Source organism: Pristiophorus japonicus, chromosome 14 (assembly GCF_044704955.1).
Source record: "Pristiophorus japonicus isolate sPriJap1 chromosome 14, sPriJap1.hap1, whole genome shotgun sequence".
NCBI classification, from domain to species: domain Eukaryota; kingdom Metazoa; phylum Chordata; class Chondrichthyes; family Pristiophoridae; genus Pristiophorus; species Pristiophorus japonicus.
In genome coordinates, this window is record NC_091990.1 from 75,649,034 (window position 1) to 75,659,686 (window position 10,653).

Genomic DNA, 10,653 nt, shown 5'->3' on the forward strand with positions numbered 1-10,653 from the left:
GCATTCTTCAGCTCTCTGCAACCCAGTATTGGTGGCAATCTTTAACTCCCTAACCCTATCCCTAAACCTAACCCATTAGACTGACAGTCTTCAACTCTCATCACACATTTACACTGGCATTCATCAACTCATTCCAGCCCAGTCACACTGGCATTCATCAACTCTTCCAACCCTGTTACACTGGCATTCTTTAGCTCTCCCCATACAGTTACACTTGAATTCTTCAACTCACTCCAGCCCAGTTACACTGGCATTATTCAACATTTGCAATCCATATACACTGGAATTTTTCAACGCTCTCCAAATATTTACACTGCTGTTGCCCAACTCCCTCCAAAAAGTTACACGGACATTCCTCAACACTCTTCAAACAATTTTACTGGCATTGTTCATCTCTTCCAACCCAGTTACACTGGCATTTTTTTTATATCTCCCCAAACAGTTGCAGTGGTATTCTTCAATGCTCTCCTCCCCAGTTACACTGGCACTTTCCAACTCTTTTCAACCCAGTAACACTGGCATTCTTCAATGCTCTCCAACCCAGTTACACTGGCATTTTTCAACTCCTTCCAACCAGGTACACTGACATCATCAACATTTCCAACCCAATAACACTGGCATCTTGAATATGCTCCCACTGTTACACTGGCATTCTTTAGCTCTCTCGATACAGTTACACTGACATTCTTCCACTCACTGAAGCCCAGTTACACATGCATTCTTCAACTCTTCCAACCCAGATACACTGGAATTTTTCAACGCTCTCCAAACATTTACACTGCTGTTGTCCATCTCCATCCAACCAGTTAAACTGGCATTCTTCAACATTCTTCAAACAATTTCACTGACATTTTTCATCTCTTCCAAACCAGTAACACTGGCATTTTTTTTAGATCTCTCCAAACAGTTACAGTGGTATTCTTCAAACATCTCCAACTCAGTTAAACTGACATTCTCTAACTCCTTCAGCACAATTACACTGACATTCTTCAACTCTCTCCAAACAGTTACACTGGCAATCTTCAACTCTATCCAACCCAGGTACACTGGCACTTTTCAACTCTCTCCAACCCAATAACACTGGAAAACTTCAACTCTCTCCAGCCCAGTTACACTGGCATTCCTCAAATATCTCTAACCCAGTTACACTGGCATTCTACAGATCTCTCCAACCAAGTAACACCTGCACACTTCAACTCTCTCCAACCCAATAACACTGGAAAACTTCAACTCTCTCCAACCACTTACACTGGCATTGATTAGCTCTTCCAACCCAGTGACACTGGCATTCTTCAAATGTCTCCAACCCAGTTACACTGGCATGCTTTAATTCCCTAACCCTAACCCTAAAACTAACCCGTTAATCTGACACACTTGAACTCTCTCCAACTGTGTGACAGTGGAATTTTGCAACTCTCTCCGACCCAGTTACAGTGGCATTCTCCAACTCTCCCCAAGCCAGTTAAACTGGCATTCATCAAATCTCTCCAACCCAGTTACACTGTCATTCCTCAAATTTCTCCAACCCAGTTACACCGACGTTCTTCAACTTTATACAAGCAAGTTACACTGGCATTCTTCAACTCCTTCCAACCAGGTACACTGGCATCATCAACATTTCCAACCGAATAACACTGGCACTTTTGAACGTGCTCCAACCCTGTTAAACAGGCATTCTTCAACACTCTTCAAATAATTTCACTGGCATTCTTCATCTTTTCCAACCCAGTTACACTGGCATTTTTTTTTTAGATCTCTCCAAACAGTTACAGTGGTATTCTTCAATGCTCTCCAACCCAGTTACACTGGCACTTTCCAACCCAGTTACATTGGCATTCTTCAACTCGCTCCAACCCAGTCACACTGGCATTCTTCAGCTCTCACCAACCCAGTTATGGTGGCACTCTTCAACTCGCCAACCCTTACCTTAAACCGATTCCATTAGACTGACAGTCTTCAACTCTCTTCACACAGTTACACTGACATTCTACAACTCATTCCAACTCAGTTACACTGCCATTCTTCACCGCATTCCAGCCCAGTTACACTGGCATTCGTCAACTCTTCTAACCCAGTTACACTGCCATTCTTCAACTCTCTTCAATGAATTACACTGACATTCATCAACTCTCTCCAAACAGGTACACTGGCATTCTTCAACTCTCTTCAATCCAGTTAGACTGGCATTCTTCTACTCCCTTACCCTAACCATACACTGACACTGTTGAAGTCTCTCCAACCCAGTTACACTGGCATTCTTCAATCTCTCCAACCCAGTTACACTGGCATTCTTCAATTCCTTCCAACCAGGTACACTGGCATCATCAACATTTCCAACCCAATAACACTGGCATCTTGAACGGGCTCCAACCCTGTTACACTGGCATTCTTCAACTCTCATCACACAGTTACACTGGCATTCTTCAGCTCTCTGCAACCCAGTATTGGTGGCAATCTTTAACTCCCTAACCCTATCCCTAAACCTAACCCATTAGACTGACAGTCTTCAACTCTCATCACACATTTACACTGGCATTCATCAACTCATTCCAGCTCAGTCACACTGGCATTCATCAACTCTTCCAACCCTGTTACACTGGCATTCTTTAGCTCTCCCCATACAGTTACACTTGAATTCTTCAACTCACTTCAGCCCAGTTACACTGGCATTATTCAACACTTCCAACCCAGATACACTGGAATTTTTCAACGCTCTCCAAATATTTACACTGCTGTTGCCCAACTCCCTCCAAAAAGTTACATTGGCATTCCTCAACACTCTTCAAACAATTTTACTGGCATTCTTCATCTCTTCCAAACCAGTTACACTGGAATTTTTTAGATCTCTCCAAACCAGTTACACTGGCACTTTCCAACTCTCTTCAACCCCATTACATTGGCATTCTTCAACTCACACCAACCCAGTCTCAATGGCATTCTTCAACTCGCTCCAACCCAGTTATGGTAGCACTCTTCAACTCCCTAACCTTAACCTTAAACCTAATCCATTACACTGACAGTCTTCAACTCTCTTCACACAGTTACACTCGCATTCATCAACTCATTCCAACCCGGTTACACTGGCATTCTACAACTCACTCCAACCCAGTTGCACTGTCATTCTTCAACTCATTCCAACCCAACGGCACTGGCATTCATCAACTCTTCCAAACCCAGTTACACTGGCGTTCTGCAACTCTCTCCAACCATGTACACTGGCATTCATCAGCACTTCCAACCTAATAACACTGGCACTCTTGAACATGCTCTAACCCTGTTACACTGGTATTCTTTGGCTCTTTCCATACAGTTACATAGGCATTCTTCCACTCACTCCAGCCCAGTTACACTGGTGTTCTACAACTCTCTCCAACCAGGTACACTGGCATTCGTCAGCGCTTCCAACCTAATAACACTTGAACTCTTGAACGTGCTCCAACCCTGTTACACTGGTATTCTTTGGCTCTCTCCATACAGTTACACACGCATTCTCCCACTCACTCCAGCCAGTTACACTGGCATTCTTCAACTCTTCGAACCCAGATACACTGGAATTTTTCAATGCTCTCCAAACATTTACACTGCTGTTGTCCATCACCCTCCAACCAGTTACACTGGCATTCTTCGACACTCTTAAAATTTCACTGGCATTCTTCATCTCTTCCAACCCAGTTATACTGGCACTTTCCAACTCTCTTCAACCCCATCACAATGGCATTGTTCAACTCACACCAACCCAGTTACACTGGCATTCTTAAACTCTCTCCAACCTAGTTATGGTGGCACTCTTCAACTCCCTAACCCTAACACTAAACCTAATCCATTAGACTGACAGTCTTCAACTCTCTTCACACAGTTACACTGGCATTCTTCAACCCATTCCAACCCAATTGCACTGCCATTCTTCAACTCATTCCAACCCAATTACACTGGCATTCATCAACTCTTCCAACCCAGTTACACGGAATTCTTCAATTCTCTCCAACCAGTTACACTGCCATTCCTCAACTCTCTCCAACCCAGTTACACTGGCGTTCTACAACTCTCTACACTGGCATTCATTAGCACTTCCAACCTAATAACACTTGCACTCTTGAACGTGCTCCAACTCTGTTACACTGGTATTCTTTGGCTCTCTCCATACAGTTTCAGTGACAATCTTCAACTCACTCTAGCCCAGTTACACTGAAATTCTACAACTCTCACCAACCAAGTTACACTGGAATTCTTCAACTCTATCCAGCCCAGTTACACTGGAATTGTTCAGCATTCTCCAAATATTTAGACTGCTATTCTCCAACTCTCTGCAGTGAGTTACTCTGGCATTCTTCAACGCTCTCCAACCCAGTTACAATGTCATTTTTCAACTCTCTCCAACCAGTAAAACTGACATTCTTCAACTCTCTTCAAACAATTTCACTGGCATTCTTCATCTCTTCCAACTCAGTTACACTGGCATGTTTTTAGGTCTCTCCAAACAGTTACAGTGGTATTCTTCAACACTCTCCAACCCAGTTACACTGGCACTTTCCAACTCTCTTCAACCCTGTTACACCGGCATTCTTCAACTCACACCAACCCAGTTACACTGGCATTTTACAACTCTCTCTAACCCAGTTACACTGGCACTCTTCAAATCTCTCCAACCAGTTACACTGGCATTCCTCAAATATCTCAAACCCAGTTACACTGGCATTGATTCCAACCCAGTTACTCCGGCATTCTTTAATTCTCTCCAACCAGTTACACTGGCATGCCTCAACTCTTTCCAACCCAGGTACAGTGGCATTCTTCAACTCTCTCCAAACAGTTTCACTGGCACTCTTCATCTCCTGCAACCCAATTCCACTGGCAATATTCAATACTCTCCTAATCAGTTACACTGGCATTCTTCAACTCGCTCCAACCCAGTGACACTGGCATTCATCAACTCTCCCCAACCCTGTTGCACTGGCACTACTTAACTCTCTCCAACCAAGTTACACTAGCATTCTTCAACTCCCTCCAACCCTACGGCACTGGAAAACATCACCTCTACACAGCCAGCTACACTGGCATTGATTATGTCTTCCTACCCAGTTACACTGGAACCATTTAACACTCTCCAATCCAGTTACACTGGCATTCTTCAACTCTCTGCAACCCAGTTACACTGGCGTTCTTCAACTCTCTCCAACCAGGTACATTGGCATTCATCAGCACTTCCAACAACACTGGCACTCTTGAACATGCTCCAATCCTGTTACACTGCCATTCTTTAGCTCTCTCCATACAGTTACAGTGGCAATCTTCAACTCACTCCAGCCCAGTTACACTGGAATTCTACAACACTCTCCAAACAGTTACACTGGCGTTCTTCAACTCTCTCCAAACCAGTTATACTGGCATTCTTCAATTCTATCCAGCCCAGTTACACTGAAATTTTTCAATGCTCTCAAAACATTTACAGCGGCATTCTTCAATGCTCTACAACCCAGTTACACTGGCACTTTCCAACTTTCTTCAACCCTGTTACACTGGCGTTCTTCAACTCTCTCCAATTGAGTTACACTGACATTCTTCAACTCTCTCCAACCCAATAACACTGGCATTCTTCAACTCTCTCCAACCCAGTTACACTGGCATTTTGCAACTCTCTGCAACCCAGTTATACTGGCACTCTTCAACTCTTTCCAAACAAGTTACGCTGGCATGCTTCAATTCTCTCCAACCAGTTACACTAACATTCCTCAAATATCTCCAACCCAGTTACACTGGCATTGATTCCAACCCAGTTACTCTGGCATTCTTCAATTCTCTCCAACCAATTACACTGGCATTCTTCAACTCTCTCCAACCCAGTTACTCTGGCATTCTTCAATTCTCTTCAAACAGTTTCACTGGCATCCTTCAACTTTCTCCAACCCAGTTACACTGACATTCTTCAACTCTCTCCAACCAAGTTACATTGGCATTCTTCAACACTCTCCAACACTGTTACACTGGCATTCTTCAACTCTCTCCAACACAGTTACACTGACATTCTTCAACTATCTCCAACCCAGTTACACTGGCATTCTTCAACTCTCTCCAACCAAGTTACATTGGCATTCTTCAACACTCTCCAACATTGTTACACTGGCATTCTTCAACTCTCTCCAACACAGTTACACTGACATTCTTCAACTATCTCCAACCCAGTTACACTGGCATTCTTCAACTCTCTCCAACCAAGTTACACTGGAATTCTTCAACTCTCTCCAACCCTATAACACTGAAAAACCTCATCTCTACATAACCAGTTACACTGGCATTGATTAGCTCTTCCTAGCCAGTTACACTGGAATCATTTAACTCTCTGCAACCCAGTTATACTTGAATTCTTCAACTCTCTCCAATCCAGTTACACTGACATTCTTCATCTCTCTCCAACCCAGGTACACTGGCATTCTTCAATTCTCTTTAAACTGTTTCTCTGGCATTCTTCATCTCTTGTAACCCAGTTCCACAGGCAATATTCAACTCTCTTCTAATCAGTTACACTGGCATTCTTCAACTCTCTCCAACCTAGTTACACTGGCATTCTTCAACTCTTCCAACCCAATAACAGTGGCATTCTACCACTTTCTCCAACACAGTTACACTGGAATTCATCAGATTTCTCCAACCAAGTTACACTGGCATTCTTCAACTCACTCCAGCCCGATTATACTAGAATTCTACAACCCTCTCCAACCCAGTTACACTGGCAATATTCAACTCTCTCCTAATCAGTTACACTGGCATTTATCAACTCTCTCCAACCCAGTTACACTGGTATACTTCATCTATTCCCTCAGTTAATGCACACACTCCCTCACTCCCTCAGTTAATGCTGACACTGTCCCTCACTCCCTCAGTTATTGCACACACTCCCTAACTCCCTCAGTTAATGCTGACACTGTCCCTCACTCCCTCTGTTATTGCACACATTCCCTCACTCCCTCAGTTAATACTGACAATCTCCCTCACTCCCTCAGTTACTGCTGTCACTCCCTAACTCCCTCAGTTAATGCTGACACACTCCTTCACTCCCTCAGTTAATGCACACATTCCCCCTCACTCCCTCAGTTAATGCACACACTCCCCCTCACTCCCTCAGTTAATGCACACACTCTCCCTCCCTAACATAAAGCACCACCTCTAGCTTCTGCCTGCTTCACTTCCACCTTCATTGACATCCACATCTCCTTCTTGCAGTAACTGTCATTCCTTTGGTGATGATCTTAAACTTATGATCTATACTTACCAACCCACTGACCAGTAGAAATAATTTTTCCCTATATACCTTATCAAAACAACTCGTAAATTTAAACAGCACTATCAGATTTCCTCTTATCTCTTCTCCATTCCAATTAAAAGAGCCCCTGTTTCGTGTGTCCTCATAACTGAAACCTCAAAGCTTGGAATCATATGGAGAAGACTATTGGTTCCATCAGGGTGAGCCTACGTACCCAATACTGTTAGTTACAAAAACCTTTACTCACCAATTCCTGCATATCCGCTTTGTCCATAGTTATAAGGTTCAGGCTCTGGAAAAAAAGGAGCAGTTGTTTAATATATCTGGGGCATATGACCGTCATTGTTATGGATTGTTCTGTGCATATTATTGACTGTATATTAAGCTGCACAATCTGCCATTACAGTGCACACAGGTACTGAAGATGAATCAAAGGACAATGTCTCCATTTGGGACGGGGGACGAATCAAAGGACATATCGGGGTAGAAATTCACCACCACCAGAAACGGGTCGCACATGCCACTTCTGATGTATTTTCACTGCCGCTGTGGATGAGGTGGCCTCCTGTGTGAAATTCAGCTCTTTGGCATTTGTTATCAAGCAGATCAAAAGTTGGTGATAATGGGGGCAGGAGTGGCGGCGGTGAGCACACTAGAGGGGCAGAAGTGGTGGTGGTGAGCACACTAGAGGGGCAGAAGTGGCGGTGGTGAACACACTAGAGGGGCAGAAGTGGTGATGGTGAGCACACTAGAGGGGCAGAAGTGGTGATGGTGAACACACTAGAGGGGCAGAAGTGGTGGTGGTGAGCACATTAGAGGGGCAGAAGTGGTGGTGGTGAGCACACTAGAGGGGCAGAAGTGGTGGTGGTGAGCACACTAGAGGGGCAGAAGTGGCGGCAGGAAGGAGTCTCCGCCGCTGTCAGTCATCAGCGGAGCGCTCATGACGCCATGACGCGCGTGCGTCACCACGTCTCTCCCCTTCACTTAGAGGGGAGGGATGCTGCGAGCTCTGCGATTATTTTAGTTAGGTCCACTGGGCACCAGGGAGGGTTTCATACCTGAGGCATAATTGTCGGGCCGACCTGGCAGTCGGCCGAAGAAAAAATATGAAATGGCAGCCACGGCAGTGCGCTCTCTCCTTGAATGGCCGCCGCACAGCCATGTCGCACACACTGAAAACACAGTGCACCGACAGAAAAAGCTGTCGGGGGCACCGCTCGGCAGCCCGAAGATTTTTGTAGCTGAATTTAGATGGAGGTTGGAGAGATTGGCGGTGCGCTCTCTGATGACGCACTTAGGACCGGTCGGCAGTAGCGGGATGGCAGTGGGGACCACCGGAAAAACCAGCTCGGCATATTTCGCTGGCGGCGGCCATTCGAACCGCAAATCGGCGGCCACTGGACTCTGCCGCTTGGACACCGCTTTCCAACGGACAGAGGCCTTTTCGGGAGGCTGAATTTCGTCCCCAGAGTCTCCATCTGGGCGAAAATGAATCAAAGTAGAGAGTCTTCATTTAGGACAGGAGGTAAATCAAAGAACAGAGACTTAAAATTGGGCTGAAATTGAATCAAAGTTCTGATTCTCCATTTGGGACAGAAGGTGTATCAAAGGACAGAGTCTTCATTTGGGGTGATTTGGGATTTAAGTATTTGAATACCATGTTTAATTATCTTCCAAGTTAGGACGAGGTTTAATCCAGTAAAAGATAAATTTAGGACTTATAACTTGTAGTTCTTCAGAGAAGAATTGATCAACACACGTATTGGTTTCCTGGATAGAATGAGGGAGGCGAAAAGACGGAAATCATTTCATGAGTGTTGCCCAGGCACAGAAAGCAGGAAAATCAACCCTTGGAAACTTAATTTACTTGGTAAATAAATTGTGGAAAAAATTTATAGTGAGTCAATTGGCTCATTCACCTTCTTCAGTAACACGAGTAATACTCAAAAGTTTACATTGGAAATCTACATTATAAATGTTTACATCAGCAGTTGCAATATTAAATATTGATATAAAAACGTGACTAAAAATCATGACAACTGGAAGGGAATGTTGCAGATACTTCATTAACTTCCTTTGGTAACCTGCAGAGACTATTTACTGAGATCATAAAACTATCAACATTTCTAGCAAATAGGGGGCCATTGATCCCACTATGGGTGTGCTGTTTGTTTGCTCGCACAATCAGAAAGCAATCCCCACAGCCTTGTACATTCGTCTGCTTCAAATATCTCCAAATCTCCCTTAAAGGTGCAGCGGTCTCGCTCAACCAATCCCATAATCAATAACTCGGAGTAACGAGATTTCTCCTAAACTCTCTCCTCACTCTTGACAATTTTAAATTAGTGGCCCCTCATCACTGACTTCCCAGCTAGAGGAAATAGTCTTTCCCTATTAACTCCATCAAAACCCTTGATAATTTCGAAACTCTGCTCTCAGCCATCCCTACCCCAGTGTCTCAAATCTGTCCTTATAATTATAGTTTCCTTTTATCATCCTTATTAATCTATACCTTATAGTCTCCATGGCCATAATGCCCATTCTATATTGGGGCACCCAAAACTGCTTGAACTGTAGCCAAACCAAAGCCTTATATATCATTAGTGCTTCACCCTTGTGCTCTAAGCCCCTCTCTATGAAACCCACATTTCTGTTGGGCTTTTTTGGCTTTATCTTACTACACATACTTTCAGGGAATTGTGTATTTGAACCCCGAGGTTTCTCTGTTTACCCATGCCCTTCAGAATCGTTCCATTAAGGGTCCACTCCCATTCCTTGAGTGTTTTTGGAGCTGCACACATCCAGGCAAATGGAAAGTATTCCATCACACTCCTGACTTGTACTTTGTAGATGGTGGAAAGGCTTTGGGGAGTCAGGAAGTGAGTCTCCAATTATGAATCTCCAACTGTGAATTTTAAATGGTATTACATTGACTACTTTCCAGTTCCATGGCACAATCTTCACATTTAAGGAATGTGACCAGAGTCTCTGCTATCTCCTCTCTGACATCCTTCAATAGACCAAGGTTCATCCCTTGAGTGTCCGGTGACTTTTACACCTTGACATCTGCTTATTTATGCAGGACTAATTTATTTTATACAGTTATTTCTAACAATTGCTCCATAATCCCCACACGTACATCTACAATCTCACTTCCATCATCATTTGTGAAAAGTGATTTCAAGAGCTTGTAGTAGACAGAATATACTATATTGAATGGGTTGGTACTAATTTATTGAATTTACCACAATGAAATCAAACAGGCAATAATTACAAAGGGTTGTCCATTAGCTGTCAGTGTAAGAGTAGTTCTTACAGAAAGATGATGGAGCAGGGTGAAAGGGAATGAAAAAATGAGGATGTATGAAAGACTGTAGAGAGTAGAGGAAGAGATA